Source organism: Tenrec ecaudatus, chromosome 5 (genome assembly GCF_050624435.1).
Source record: "Tenrec ecaudatus isolate mTenEca1 chromosome 5, mTenEca1.hap1, whole genome shotgun sequence".
NCBI lineage: Eukaryota > Metazoa > Chordata > Mammalia > Afrosoricida > Tenrecidae > Tenrec > Tenrec ecaudatus.
The window spans coordinates 53,478,562-53,493,002 of record NC_134534.1 but is presented as its reverse complement, the minus strand read 5'-3'; the positions used below and the strand labels follow the sequence as shown (position 1 = coordinate 53,493,002).

At 40.1% G+C, this 14,441-nt stretch overlaps 1 protein-coding gene and 1 non-coding gene across 2 annotated transcripts in view; one reads left to right on the top strand and one right to left on the bottom strand.

Annotated features, from left to right (window-relative positions):
* The window catches only part of RALYL (RALY RNA binding protein like), a 446,351-nt gene that overhangs the window by 418,587 nt on the left and 13,323 nt on the right, over nucleotides 1-14,441 (top strand). The window lies entirely within an intron of this gene.
* LOC142449676 (small nucleolar RNA SNORA61) lies at nucleotides 13,905-14,024 on the bottom strand. Its single transcript, XR_012784799.1, has one exon. It is a non-coding gene; the product is annotated as a small nucleolar RNA SNORA61 (small nucleolar RNA).

Below are 14,441 nucleotides of genomic sequence, written 5' to 3'. Positions count from 1 at the left end.
CCTACCAAGAAGGGCGGAACCCTGTGGTGTGTCCTGGAAAGTTGCTAGCTGAGCTTGGCTGCCTCAGTCTATCTCAGAGGATGGCCCCGGGACCAACAGCCTCAGATCTCCGGGGAAATTGCTAGACATGCAATTTCTCAGACATGCAAATGCTTCAGCTCCACCTCAGACTCACTGAGTCAGAAACGCTGGGGGTGGGCTCTTGCCATTTGTGTTTCAACACGTGCTCGCTCCAGATGATTGTCTCGCATCCTAGAGTTGAGAACCACTGGGCTAGAGCAACAGGGGTTTCCATCATGCATATACATTAGACTCAGGAAGGGTGCTTTTTAAATGATATTAATGACCTAACAATTAAATTAGAGCCTCTGGGGATGGCCCCGGCAAAGGTCCAACATTGTCACAATGTGTCGAGTTGAGAATGACTCATATAGAGTACATGGGACATGCAGAAGCCAAAAACTAGCCCGCTGCCGTCAAGAAGTAATGACACTTCACAGGATAGGTGAATGATCAGTAAACATGTGAAACTCTGCCGAGAACCATTCATCTTTGTGAAGATGCGAATGAAAACTACACGCGTTCAAGCTACACACTCCTCAGAATGGCTCGACTGGCGAAGCACATCAAGTGTTGACAGAGCAGTGGCACTCGGGAACTTTCCAGCAAGGCTGGGGGCGACAGGGAGTGATACACTTAGACAAAACACCTGACGGTTTCTCATAAAATCAGACACCATGAGGCCTAAAGAGAAATGAAAATAAAGGTTGAGAAAAGTACCTGTATAAGAAGGTTTATAGCAACTGGATTCTTAGCAGTCAGCTCCCAGAAACAATCCATGTGCCCCCAAATTGAAGTGCGGTATATTCATGCAGCAGAGGCTCCTCAGCAATGAAGGAAATCAAGACACAGAGCCATGCAGATAAATTTCAAACACATGCTAAAGGAAAGGAGCCTGACGCCACAGTGTATTTATTGCGTAATAGCGTTTAGGCATACGATAAGGACGTTGAGTTTGAGCGTTAGGGCCAGGAATTAGCTTTCCTGAAACCTCTTTCTTTTGTCAATAACCATCCATCCACCTTTATTTCAATACTCAGTTTTAAAATCACACTCTCTGAAAGCCTTCTTCGTATTCCCAAATAGAGCCAAGTTATTTCCACAACTTCCAGGAGCCTATAAGGACTGTGACTATATGATTGCAATCATTTTATATAGATATATCATCTCCCCATCCAGACACAGAGCCCTTTGAGATCTGGTGTCCTGTTCCCGTGCTAGCTGCCTCCGGCAAAGAGGATGTATATGGCGGTTGAATAGACGGATGCTGGGTCACCTGGTGTTCTTGACACTTCCCATTATACAGCCACACTTTTATCGATGTGTTTTCTCTACCTGCAATAAACTTTCCTCTTCTTTGTTTTATCTGCTTAACAAGCACATCTCTTCTCCTCGAAACCTTTGTCATGAATTTCCATAAATTCAACCCAGAACAAGGACCCCGACCTGTCCTAGCATAATGGAGTTTGTTTCTTTCTCTGGGCCACACTCCCTCCGCACATCTCATCACGCTCCATTCACTATATTGTAATGAGTGATTTCGCACTGGCTCACTGAATTGTGAGCTTCTCAGGGCACATTTTAATTTGTATTTTGCATTAGGGTAGTCCTTAGCACAAGTTAATGTTAAGAAATATTTGTTGAAGAATAGGAGAGGAAAATGTCCTTAGATTACCTCAAGCACTAAACATTTTTAAGCACATTTTATTGTCTGTCATAGTCAGATTGTGTACCAAATATTACCTTTGTAGGCATGCCCTCTGTGATTTAGAGGGTTATTGTACAAAGCAGAGAAGCAGTTTTGCTTATAACTTATTCACTAGGTCACTCAGGCAGCAGCCTGAGTCTTAAAGGCATGGAGGAGGGACAACAGAAGGAGGCTTAAAACCAACACATCAAAGTCAACACAGCATTATTGACTCTGTGGTGTGACTTTTCAGTGGTTCTGTATTATTGCCTCCCATGAGTGATAAAAATGCAAATTTGAAGCAACCTGAATTTAGTTAGGAAGGCGAGAAGGCCTGGTTATAAAATAAACCCGAAAAGCAGCCTCTCTCTTGCTCCTGATCTGCAGTTTTTAAAGCCAAAAAGTAAACACGCATATCCAAAAACACAAGACAGAAGTTCACAAGAAAAGAAATATCTGAGGACTTAAAAATGAAGTATGTACTGACTAAGATAGATGCTATGCTTTCAGCTGCAGCCCGGAAGACAACGTGGTCAGTAGAAAATCAGCACTTGAGCTAAAGGTTTGTGAGATCCTGAGAAAACTGGGATAGCCGTGCAATTTCCAAACTGCCTGTACTGATGTTAGGGGCAAAATAATAAACCTCGAGTACAGATCCAAGTAAAATGAACCCTTCTCACCCTCCTAGAGTTTCTGTACAGTGTGAAACCAAAAGGGAAGAAAGAAAAGAAAGGTACCAAAGTCCCTTGGAGATGGCAAGCCCTCCAAAAAGGAGCCATCAAGATACAAAAAGAAGAAGGTGTGTTGGCTAGAGATGTTATACTGTGCTGGAGGAAAATGGAGCCGTCTGAAGAATGAATGATGTTGGATTTTAGAGGGATAATTATGGAAGTTATTCCAGAAATAACGCAATCCTACCGACAAATGCCCCGTCTAAACCAAGAAAGAAGGTACATCTTTGTATTAAGTAGCAGCATATTTGAGGCTGAGGGTGCAGTAGGTTGTTCACTGGGCTGCTGACTGCGAAATCACAACTTTGAACCCATCAGAAGCTCCTCACCAGAGGTGGGTTTCTGCCCCTATAGAGACTTATACCTCAGCACCCTTGGGGGGCACGTTCTATCCGGTCTTATAAGGTCTATATGAGCTGGAATTGACTTTAGAGCAGTGAGTTTGGAAGGTTGGGCTTTTATTTTACTTTCTGAAGTTTTTTTTTTCTGAAGTTTATTAACACATGTACATGCATGTAGGTTAGCACATATCTGTCAGCTTGTCTTCTGTTGGCTTGTGTGTTGCTATGATGGATTATACTGGAGATTTTTGACAGTACAGTCACACCCATGGGAAAAAGTTTCCAGCAGAGTTCTGAGACTAAGACAAAGAAGAAACGTCTAGAGATCTATTCAAAACTAACCAATGAAAGCCTGATTGATCACAACAGAATATTCTCCAGTGTAATGTGGAAAGGATGCGGTGTGACAAGGGACAGCAGCTGTGAAGACTGCTGTCTGCTGGACACGGGTCCATGGGCTGGGGTCAACTCACCAGCAACTACTCACCACGGCAGACAAAACAGCAACAAAGTGATCTCATACATTTTTTATAAAGCAGAAGAGAAATGACCTCTTTGACAAAAATTTCAAAGTGATACCTCACATCAGTCTCAGGAGAGATCCCAGAGCTTATTCCGCAGGTACGTTCTTAGAGATCCACAAGTCATTTGACCCACAACCTTGGCACTCTCTCTGTCGTGTTAAAACTGGAGACTGGGCTTAATCCCTAGAGAGACTTAACATCCGTATTAAGAGTGAAGAAGGGTCCAGATTTACGATACTTCCAATGCAACGCTCTAAGAAAGGGGGCAAAGGGAAACCAGCTACATGATTAAAGGCATGTATATTTGCCCAGATTATAAACAGAAATCTAGCAATTCAATACAAAGAAGAGTTTTGGGGGTTCTGAATTCTGATAGACAAACCTTAAACAACTAGGGCCTGGGGGAAATCACCGAGTCTCTGAGGCTCACTTCCACATCTGTTCAAGAGAAAAAAAAATTATGGATTGTACGGAATTAAATAAGATGATGCTTATAAACTTCCCTGCTATGTGTATGCAAACATAATCTCTCCCCTCCAGGAAGGTAAGAGCTGGTGAACGTGGCAGCTACACCAAGCTCTAACGTCTCTGGAAGGGAAGTGATGGGATTAGAATGCTGATACATGTATCCTGTAAAATGCACTTCAGAAATACTGCACGTTTTATGAACAATTAGTCTCCTTGGAGGTATTCTGTTGAGCAGTTTATGATGCCATGCAAAACAGAACCATTCAAATTCCCTGAAAAATTTCAGTGTTTTCAAATTTGAAGGAGATCATTTTCATTTCCATGGGCGTGCTAAGAAACAATAAGTTGGTCAGGAAATGAAAGAATGTGCATAATGACCTTAATTAGGGAGGAGGGCTTGTTGATCATTTACCTAGCTATACACAAGCTCCTTGACAAAAAATTATAGATTTGTGTGTTTGGGGAGAGCATTCCCAAACCCTAGCATGGTACCTTAATCTCATTTGGACCTGAACCTAGACAGTGGACTCCTGCATACCAATAGAGAACCATTTTTTATTGAGCAAGTCCCTTATGGAAAGGTATCACCATTAAGATGATGAGTCATATCTATATTCCATGTATGTGGAATTTCCATGGAAATTCTAGCAGTTGAAGTTTCTAAGTGGTTTGTGGTCCTATCCCAGTTGGTTTTACTGGGGGTAGAGACAGGGAAAGGGAGACAAAACAGAAACTCATAAATGGATTTTGAAAAACCAATCCTGCGCTTGAGCGAGGGCAAGCCCTTCTAGAGAAAGTAAGAAAGGATTCATGAAGTTGGCCTCATCTTTCTCTCCCTTGGAGCAAGCAGCTGGTGGTTCTGTACTGCTGACCCTGTGGTTCCAAGTCCAGCCCAACGCTTACCCAGCAGTGCCACCAGGACATTCAGCTTTAACATTTTCTATTTCAGGTACCTAAAGCAAACCTATTGTCTTCGCTTCACATACAGCTCATAGTGGCCCTTTAAGAGGGGCTGATTGATTCTGACTGCTGGTGTTTCAATGAGCAGCTAAGTGCTTAACCAATTCAATCTTTTACCTCATTAATCTTCTTTTGTACGCAAACACCATTATCTATTTCAGCTCTTTCCTGTGGTTTGCTCAGAATGCCTATTTTTGTGCTGATGAGCAAAACTCTTATGAGCTTCTATCTTGTCTAATAAAGGAACATCAAATCAATAAACCCATCTAAGATTTTGAGAAGAAAACAAGTCTTTATCTAATTGTAAACATAACCAAATCCCAAAGGGCAAAAACTATTAGCTCAATGATTAAGCACTATTTGCAACAGAATAGTAATTTAGCCTTCATATAATATTTCCTTCAATTCTATATGTATTCATTCAACCAACAACTGTTTATTGAGTGATTAATTACAATGCCCTGACACCATTCTAAGTGCTGAATAAAAATCAATTCATAAGAAATGGGTGAGGGCCCTTCATTCTCAGATGGAAGCTTCCTTGCTAGGGAGAGATTTGCATTTTTAAACAGATTCTATCAAACTAAGGCAACAACTCCAAAACCAAACCAAACTCACTGCTGCCATCAAGTCAGTTCCAACCCTTAGCAGCCCCATCAGATGGGGCAGAACCGCCCTGTGGGTTACCAAGACTAACTGTGAGTACAGACCCCTCAGCTCTCTCTGTGAGGCACTGGGGGGTTCAAACTGCTGACCTTGAGGTTAGCAGCCGACTCATGACCACTGCGCACCAAGACTCCCTGCGCGAGGACTAGAGTATCAAATTAATATCGATATGGGAGCACATATTTATTTTTAAATATGAACCTGGGAACTAGACGATTCATTTGTTTCTCACTGCAGAGAATTGATGGCATGAGGGATATTTTAAGAGTAGGAAGATAAACAAAAGGCAAATGGCTCTCTTGGCTGGTGCTTGCTAAACTCCTAGCTTTGAGGAAACTAGTATTACAGATATTATGTGATTTAAAAACTGATAACATTTGAACAATATTTTTGTACCACGATGTGTGTTTTATTTTCATTCATCAGACAAATCATTTTCTATAATACCCCAGGGCTGACCGGAGAATTTGGTGGTCCCTTCAAAGGTTTGGAGGCCAGTGGGCTCGCAGTACAGCTTGTCACTGGTGTCCGTCTTGCAGGTGACATCCTTCTGGAAGGAGATGGAGGGGGCAAATCCTCCAGGGTCAGGAGATTTCACTGCGCTTCTCCTGCTCAGCGGTCTCTTTGGTCAGCGGGGTGTTCTACTCCTGGGTCTCCGTTTCCTTCAGTTTGGCTTTATCACGCTGGCGATTTCTCCCCTATCTGGCTTGTCTGCCTTTTTCTTAAAACAATCCCTGGCTTCCGGCTCCCAGACAAGCTCCAGGCGATCCCACTCTCAGTGCTGCATCAGAGACCTGAACAATATTTTTAAGCAAAAAATAATTTGTGCAGATAATATAGAATTCTTCCAAAATAGTAAGTTTCACTTCTATAAGAAAATAATTCCTATTATTGATTTTAGAAGAAAACATGTGAACACACGTGCTTGTGGGTATACTTCACACCACATACTCGTGTATTTCGTTTTTAGCCTTCCATCTTCCCGTCATCCCCTCTGAGAGTGGACTGACCACATTCCCGTGGTAGGTTTGTTTCCTTTGACTTTTAAAGCACCCTTTAAACTAGAACCACCTCCAGTTTATGGGGAAATGTAAATCTCCACAAATCGCATTTGTCGAAAGCATTTTTTTAATATCCCTGTCACCATAGCAATATATTTTGGTGTCATGAAAGTTTAAGCATGCTTTCTCTATATCCCCTTCCTGCTTGTCCATGCTTCCCTTGTCCACGGTGGCATGTGACGTGCCTATCCATTTACACTTCTGCGACTTCTTGGCTGTATTGACTATTTTTAACTCAAGAACTGTGTGCCACGGAGGCTCCAGACACGGAATTGTTCAGGTTCATGTACTCAAGACATTTGTGTAACAAGGTGAACATTAATTAACTTCTTTCAACTTTATCTACCTATTTTTATACTCAAAGTAAGCACAGTGAAGTAATTTCCTTCATCCTTGAATTCCCTTCAACTTTGAATTATGGATCCCTGCCACCTTAATGATGTATTTCATTAATTTTCTGTCACTGGCATGATATAACTATTGAAATTCATATCATGCCAGTAACAGAAAAACCACCCACAACCACCCAATCAGTTCTAACTCAATAGCAGTCCCCTGAGACAGAGTAGAACTCCCCGGGCCGCGGGCCTGATGGAAGCCAAGGCACAGCTTCCTCTCACTGAGCAGCCAATGGGGTCCAACCACCAAAGTTTGGGTTAAAAGCCAAGCACTTTAACCAGTGTACCGTGTGAGGGTGTTTCAACGGGTTCGGGAGAAAATGAAATTAAGTGATAATGAAATTTTCCCATGAACTTTTGGAAGCCTCTTGGGGTTTTGTGTGTGTGTGTGTCTTCTTCCTGATCTACATGACAGCAATACCTGTTTTTTCTATGACAATATATACATTAAAAACACTAATATGTTCTCTTTATTTTAAATCTAAAATGCTAAGCCTTAGTAAGATATTTCCTTTTGTATGAGAGTATGCCAGGAGCTATTTCTTAAGTCTGTCAAGCAGTTAATTCATGTGAAATAGTCTATTCAGATTGCACAAGCCAATTTTCCAATGTTCTATTACTGGAGAGATCAATAGACTTATCAAAGACGTGTTCATTATAAGATACTAATCTCCTGCTACCTTTTACAAAAGTTACTGAACTTAATGTACATCTTATCTGCTAGATTACTAATAATATTTTTCAGGTCTTGAATTCTATGTTAATCCTTCAAATACAGCTGTCTACTCTCTCAAAGTGCAACATGCATATCCTCGGACTGTTGTTGGTGGTTTTATCCCTGGCTCGTTTTAAAACTATTTAGTATGATGAACTTTAAAATCTCTTCATACTAGAAATAAGTGAAAAGATTCAGGACTCTGGTCATTTGATAAATATCAGTGCATGAAATTTGTACTTGAGCAGGCTGAGAAAGTCATTAATGCCAGTATCTGACAGAAACGAATGCTCTACTCGCTGGAGCTACAGTGAATCTAATAATCTGTGACAGGAGAAATAAAAAAAGGGTGGAAGCATTTCATTAAATCAGGAATTGAAAGAAAGAGAGGCGTGCCTTTTTTTTTTTCTCCAGTGGTATTCACGGTTCAACACATAGGACCCCAACGGAGGAGAAATGGTCCAAATGGTGCCAACAGTTCTTATCCCACATTCTGGTCATTAATTCCTAAAAAATACATTTTCATGAAATAGCATGATGTTTTTATCCAAAAAAAATTTTTTTAACTTTATCAGTTTTCAAACTGCAAAAGAATTTCTTTTGAGTTCCCCTCCCTCTCCCCCCAGATCCCCCACCCCTCGCCCTGCACTGTGCACCGCCTTTGACTCTACCCAGCTGGATCCCCACTCATTAAAACGCACAGACAACCCAAGTTGCTCTATCAGCAACAGTCTCCCTTATAAGCCCGCACGGACTTCAGAACACCTCTGAGGACGGAAAATCACAAACTCCAGCATAAACTGAGACGAAATGAAAGTTCAAGCTTTTGGAAGCCTGATAAGAATTCTTATCAGCTGGAACCTAATAACTGTCTGGCTACCTTATGCGCATTTCATATTCTCTGTCTTGCTACACTCAGGGTTACCTTTAAACAATGTTCAGTCTTAAAAATAAACCTCCCCAGGCTGTGGACTCGGAAAATAGCACCTACCGCTGCCACTCACTGCTCTGTGGCTTGGGACAGTTGTTCTCTCTCTTTGGGCCTGAGTCTCAAAAGATGTGGAAAATAACTTACTTGTTAAAAAAAAAAAGGCAGAAAGCCGAGAAAGAGAGAAAGGTATACTGTGCACACACATGAGAAAGAGAGGGTGCCCCGTTTCATTCCACGTCATACTTTATCCATTTTCCTCTCTTTTTAGGTATAGTAGTTATTTAAAGTACCTCTCCCTTAGGGAGAGGGAGGGAGGGGAAAAGAGGAGCTGATACCAAGGGCTCAAATAGAAAGCAAATGTTTAGAAAATGGGAGTGGCAACATATGTACAAATGTGCTTGATACAATTGATGTATGGAATGTTGTAAGAGCTGTAAGAGCCCCCAAGAAAATTATTTTTAATAATGAATTTAAATACTCCTCCCTGAGTTATTTCCTGAACTAACTGATGTTTAGAAAGATATTTAAAGGTAACTTGCCCAAGATTGTACTATCAGTAACAGCAAAATCAAGATTCAACCAGAATCTTCATGATTCCAAAGCCCTAAATCGTTTCAGTATGTTAATTGATGGGGGACTTTTATGATGTTTGCCAAAACCCTGTACCCTTGGAATCATACCTTATTTAATTGTGTTGAACTGGTTTGCCTTTTTTATTTTTTATACTTTGTGGTATTTTAAAAACTAAAACTTTGGTCACTCAAATAGATGAAAACCAAGCATCCCTTTTCATAAAGAGGGAGTATATTTAAAAATCAATTTAATGAGCACGCAAGACATATTTTCAATAACTAAGTCTAACTGTAGGACGAAAGGCCCTTCGTTGCTTCCTCTCCCACTCTCTCCTTTATAAAAACATTGTTTGTTTGTTTGTTTGTTTGTTTGTTTGTTTAAAGGCATAGACAGTATTTGAGAAACATTAGGTTTGTACCAACCAAGACGTCCCCTCTGATGTAAGAACAGGAATTGCCCTGAGAAGGGTAATTTTCTCACTATGAGATTCAATATAGTTGATACATCTTTTCTCCTAACAGTATCTTGGACCTCCCTAGACATTGTGCGCCCCCTGGGAAACGCCCGTCTCAGTCACGGTGACCTGCGGGCCACACTCGATGTGATGGCTGGTGATGAACAGCATCCTGCAGTCAACTCCCTGGCACATTTTTCCACTGGAAGTTGAAGGAACCTCTGCATACAGATTGCCTTGTTATATCACATTAGAAACATATCCCAAATTTTCACAGAATTTTGAAACTTCGTAATTGTTATAAAGGGAATATCATTTCCATGCTGAGTACTCCCCAGACCCTAAGAATCTCAGTGAGCAGATGTCCCTCTGGGATGTTACCCATTGCCTGCAAACCGGAAGTCCTTCCCGGGGCTCTATCTAGGACATCTTTTAAAGAAATGTCAAATGATTTCTATCAGAATAGGACATTGCCTTCTCAGATCTCCTCCTTTTTAGTAGTAAAAATGTATGACCCCCCCCCATGGGGCAAAACTCAAATTTGACAAGGAGACAGGCATTAATATTTTATATACATTTGTTTCTTTAAACCAGATTCCTTGTTCATAGAGATGCTGCCAACTTGGTGTTCAAGAGTTCCCGGATTCTACAATGGATACCTCAGTTAGAGGCCGGTTCTCTCTTTGCATAATATGTAGGGTCTTAACCTTTCGAGCCAAAGCATAGATTATGTCCAAGGAAAATGAGGAAGAGCACCCTGGTAACATTGAGATATAGCTATGAGTAAATTTGCATAACTGTGTTGTGCCTTGTAAAGAGATCGCTGAGCATTTGTTGATGTCAGTATTACTCATCAGGCCAAAAGAATGCTGGGAGCTTAGAAATCATGTGAAGTGCATTAAGCAGAGGAGAGCGTATTACGTAGCACGGCGCTGATGAATGAAGGCTATGAGGGTAAAGTTGGTATGGGCCACTAGTGAAGAGCAAGGTGCTCGGACACACCGCCCTGTGTGCCGCAATCTATAAAACGAAGCTAATCACATCGTCCTGTCCTTGTCACAAAACTGCAGGGACCGTTCTGCTCTGTTCTGTAGGGTTTCTTTCTTTCTTTTTTTTTTTTCCGTAGGGTTTCTACGAGTCAGAATTGGCTCCGGGACAATGAGTTTGGTTTTTGTGGTTGTTGTTCTGCTTGTCTTTGACAGTAACTAATCTTTCATTATAAGTAAGCTAACCAGATGCTCACAGCTTTCTTTCTGACAGTAAACTTTGACAGTAGAAGAAAGGGTGGCACGAATGGTAAAGGCTCATCTGCTAGCCTAAAGGTTAAAGATTCACCACCACCCCACCCCACCCCCGCATGGGCCCTGGAAACCAGACGCCTGGCGATCCGTTTCAGAGCAGTTGCAGACTTGCACCCCTCTGCCGCACTTCTGCTTTGCACACGGGATTGCGGCGGAGGCAGCTCAGCAAGGGGCAGAAAGGACGCAAAAGTCAAAAGAGGTCAGGAGGGGTCAAGTCCACACAGGTTATAATGGACCCCTCAATCCACCAACATAAAAAATATTCGCCATTTGCTTTTTAAATAAATATCTGGTTTGAAATGAAAACACAGAAATAGATTCCCCCATGTCTACGCCCCAATATCTCTCAGTAAGAACTCAATTTTTAAAAAATCATTTTATTAGGGGCTCGCAGAACTCTTATCACAATCCATACATCCATCCATTGTGCCAAGCACATTTGTACATATGTTGACATCATCAGTTTCAAAACATTTTCTTTCTACTTGAGTCCTTGGAATCAGCTCATTCCCCCCTCCCCCACCTTCCTCCTTCATGAACCCTTGATAATTTATTTTTTAAAATTTCATGTCTTATACTGGCCTCCGTCTTCCTTCATCCACTCTTCTGTTAAGGACTCCATTTTTTAAGGCAATGTTGATTGGGAGATTGTGTTATTTGCTACCTTCAGCCATCGGGAATGTGTTTCTGTGATTTTATTTCAAACCAGTGATTTCGTTCACGTGGCTTTCCTGTAAGAGCAGCACAATGAGATTCGCCACTGCGTTTTATTATCGCTTCCAATAAGATTCTTTTCCCTTGTGCTCCAGCTGACTCTTCATTGAGATGATTATTTGTAAAATGCTGAAGATATTATTTATAGCTAACACTACAATTCAAACATAGAGTACACTACATTTATGTATCAGGTCATACCACTCATTGTTTGCTCGGCCCTGACGGCACTGTGGGTCAGACGCTGGTCAGCAGTTCAAAGACGGCGCTAGCTTGTAAGCTCGGAAACCCTCTCGGGGGTAAATAGGAAGCAGAGTCAACTCAATGGCAGTGAGTTTGGGAACGTACCAAACATGTCATGTGGGAGAGACACAAGGAAAGCCAAACAGACACTATACCCTTCCTAAACAACAGATCATTACACAGTCAGTGACCCTAAATCTCTCTGGATTGCCAAGATTAAATTCCAGATAACAAGATGATGTGACAACATTCTGTTCAGATTCTTAATATATAAAGTGTGAGTTACAAGAAGAATCTGAGAGTAAAGGAACATTCCCTTCAAGGAAGTTGTTTATTTGGGTTGGTTTTTTTCCAGATTCAGGGGCAGATTTGCTCACAGAAGTTGTCTAGGAGACAACTAAGTTTATATTCAGTTACCAATATAAACTTATTTTTTAAATATTGGTTAGAACTAACATTTTAAAATTTTGAAATGTACAGATTCTAAAAAAGGACGAATGCTCAGGCAAATGAATGGCTGTCAAAAATTTACTTCTAAAATTTACTTCATTTTAAAAAGTAATCTGCAGAGCATAGGACATAATGAGTCACCTATTAGGCCAAAAAAGCACAATTCCAATTCCTTCTATATCTGTCATAGGATTCCATTTTAATTATCAAGATAATTAGAGATACTAGAAGATGCTCAGATCTCTTCTGAATTGTCCAAGATTCTACTGTATCTAGCAAATTTTGACTTACCATAAAAAGTGTTTCAATGATATCTAAAAAATTTAAGAACTCTTTGAATATTTTTCTCAGTTTTAGTTATTTAAAAAGCAGGATTTAATAATAAAATACTAGTATAAGCATATCCTTACTATTTTCCTTTATTATGTTACTTAATTGTTAACATTGAAAGAATTTTCTTATATTCCAATTGTCAGAATGATGTCTACAATAAATTTAGTTAAATGAAAAGAGTTTAATAACTATGACAACCTTTCTCCCAGCTATACTGAATGATCATGAATTAATTATGCAATTTCAATGAGCTTTAAGATTGCAATTCTAAATCAATCAATACTAAATTGTATTTTTCTGTCATATATAAATTGCTTATTGTAATATTTCTCCCACTCTTGCCAAAGTTAATTCCTTACAAAACTGTAGAATGCAGCCAAATTTGTGAAATTTTAAGGTTCAGAATATTCTAAGCACTAATCAATATTTGGCTTCTAGCACTTTGAGCTATTATCCTATAATTATCATTCTTACTTCTACTGCTAAGAGTTAGTCATTGTTGTTAGACACTATATAATTAGCATAAGAAACCAGGAATCGATGAATGATCAAACACAAGATATGTGCCAAATACAATAATGTAATTTATTAATTCAACCAGTCAAATAAAATTGCCAGTGTGTCCAAAACATTCAAAACTTAGCCATAGTTATTTCAGAAGGTATAAGGGTACAGTTCAGAAAAAGAAAAACTTGGGAAATATTAATATGATCATGTATGCACAACTGAACATCCAACTTCTGGAAATCACATAATTTAGCAATTTAGTAAAGTTTTTTTCAGTATTAATTACATTTTATGTGAAATATATAACCCATATTAGGTCATTTTACTAAAAAGCTAAATTTTTATTAAATGTAAACATAAAGCATTTCCTTTAAATAAACACTAAACTCTCACTGCTGTTGAGTCAATCATAACACATAGGGATCGTTGAAGACAGACTAGAACTGACCATGTGGATTTCTAAGAATATCATTCCTTATAGGAATAGAAAGTCTTATGTTTTTCTCAAGAGAAGAAGCTGGTAGTTTTGAACTGCTAACCTTACAATTAGAAGCCCAAAGAATAACCAAAAAAACCTCACCGTCATAGAGTCAATGCTGACTCATAGCTACTGCCTGTGGATGCCTAAGGCTGTGATTGTATGGGAGCAGAAAGCCTAGTCTTCTCCCAGGGAGCTACTGGTGGTTTCAAACTGCCGAGCATGAGATTGCAGCCCAACCTGGAACCATTACACTACCAGGTCTCCTTAAATATATAAAGCAAGTTTTCATTGTGTTTTATTTGAATTTTTTGTTTGAAATGAACTGGTATGTCCCAAAAGACTCCAAGTCCACTTCAGTTTTCCTTTGCCTCCTTTTGCAGCCACTCAGACCAATATTCAGATCTGAAGGGAAGGAACGTGGAGAGTTTTTTCCCATGGGGTAACCGTTGTTTAATTTTTACCTTTCATGTATAAAACTCTCCATGTTCTTTGTTGTTGTTTTGGGTTTTGTCCCCTCTTTGTGTTCTCAACCTCATCCTGGCCTCTTGATAATTGTCAAAGTCTTGCCTAGTGGTGTGTGAACCCCGTTTCTCTTCTTTGTTTTTCCTTATAACAATAGTGATATTGGGTGGTTATCTTTGTAAGATTGACTGGGTTTGTTAAGCGTAACGCTCTCTAGTTTTGACTATGTCTTGCAGTGCTTAAGAGCATTATCGTTTTTTATTGATACATAACATTCCTTACTATGAATGTACCAGAGTTTGTGTATCTGTTCTGTAGTTCAGGCTTTGGGGTTTGCTTCCAGCCTTTTACTATTGTGGAAATTGCTGCGAGTGTACAGCA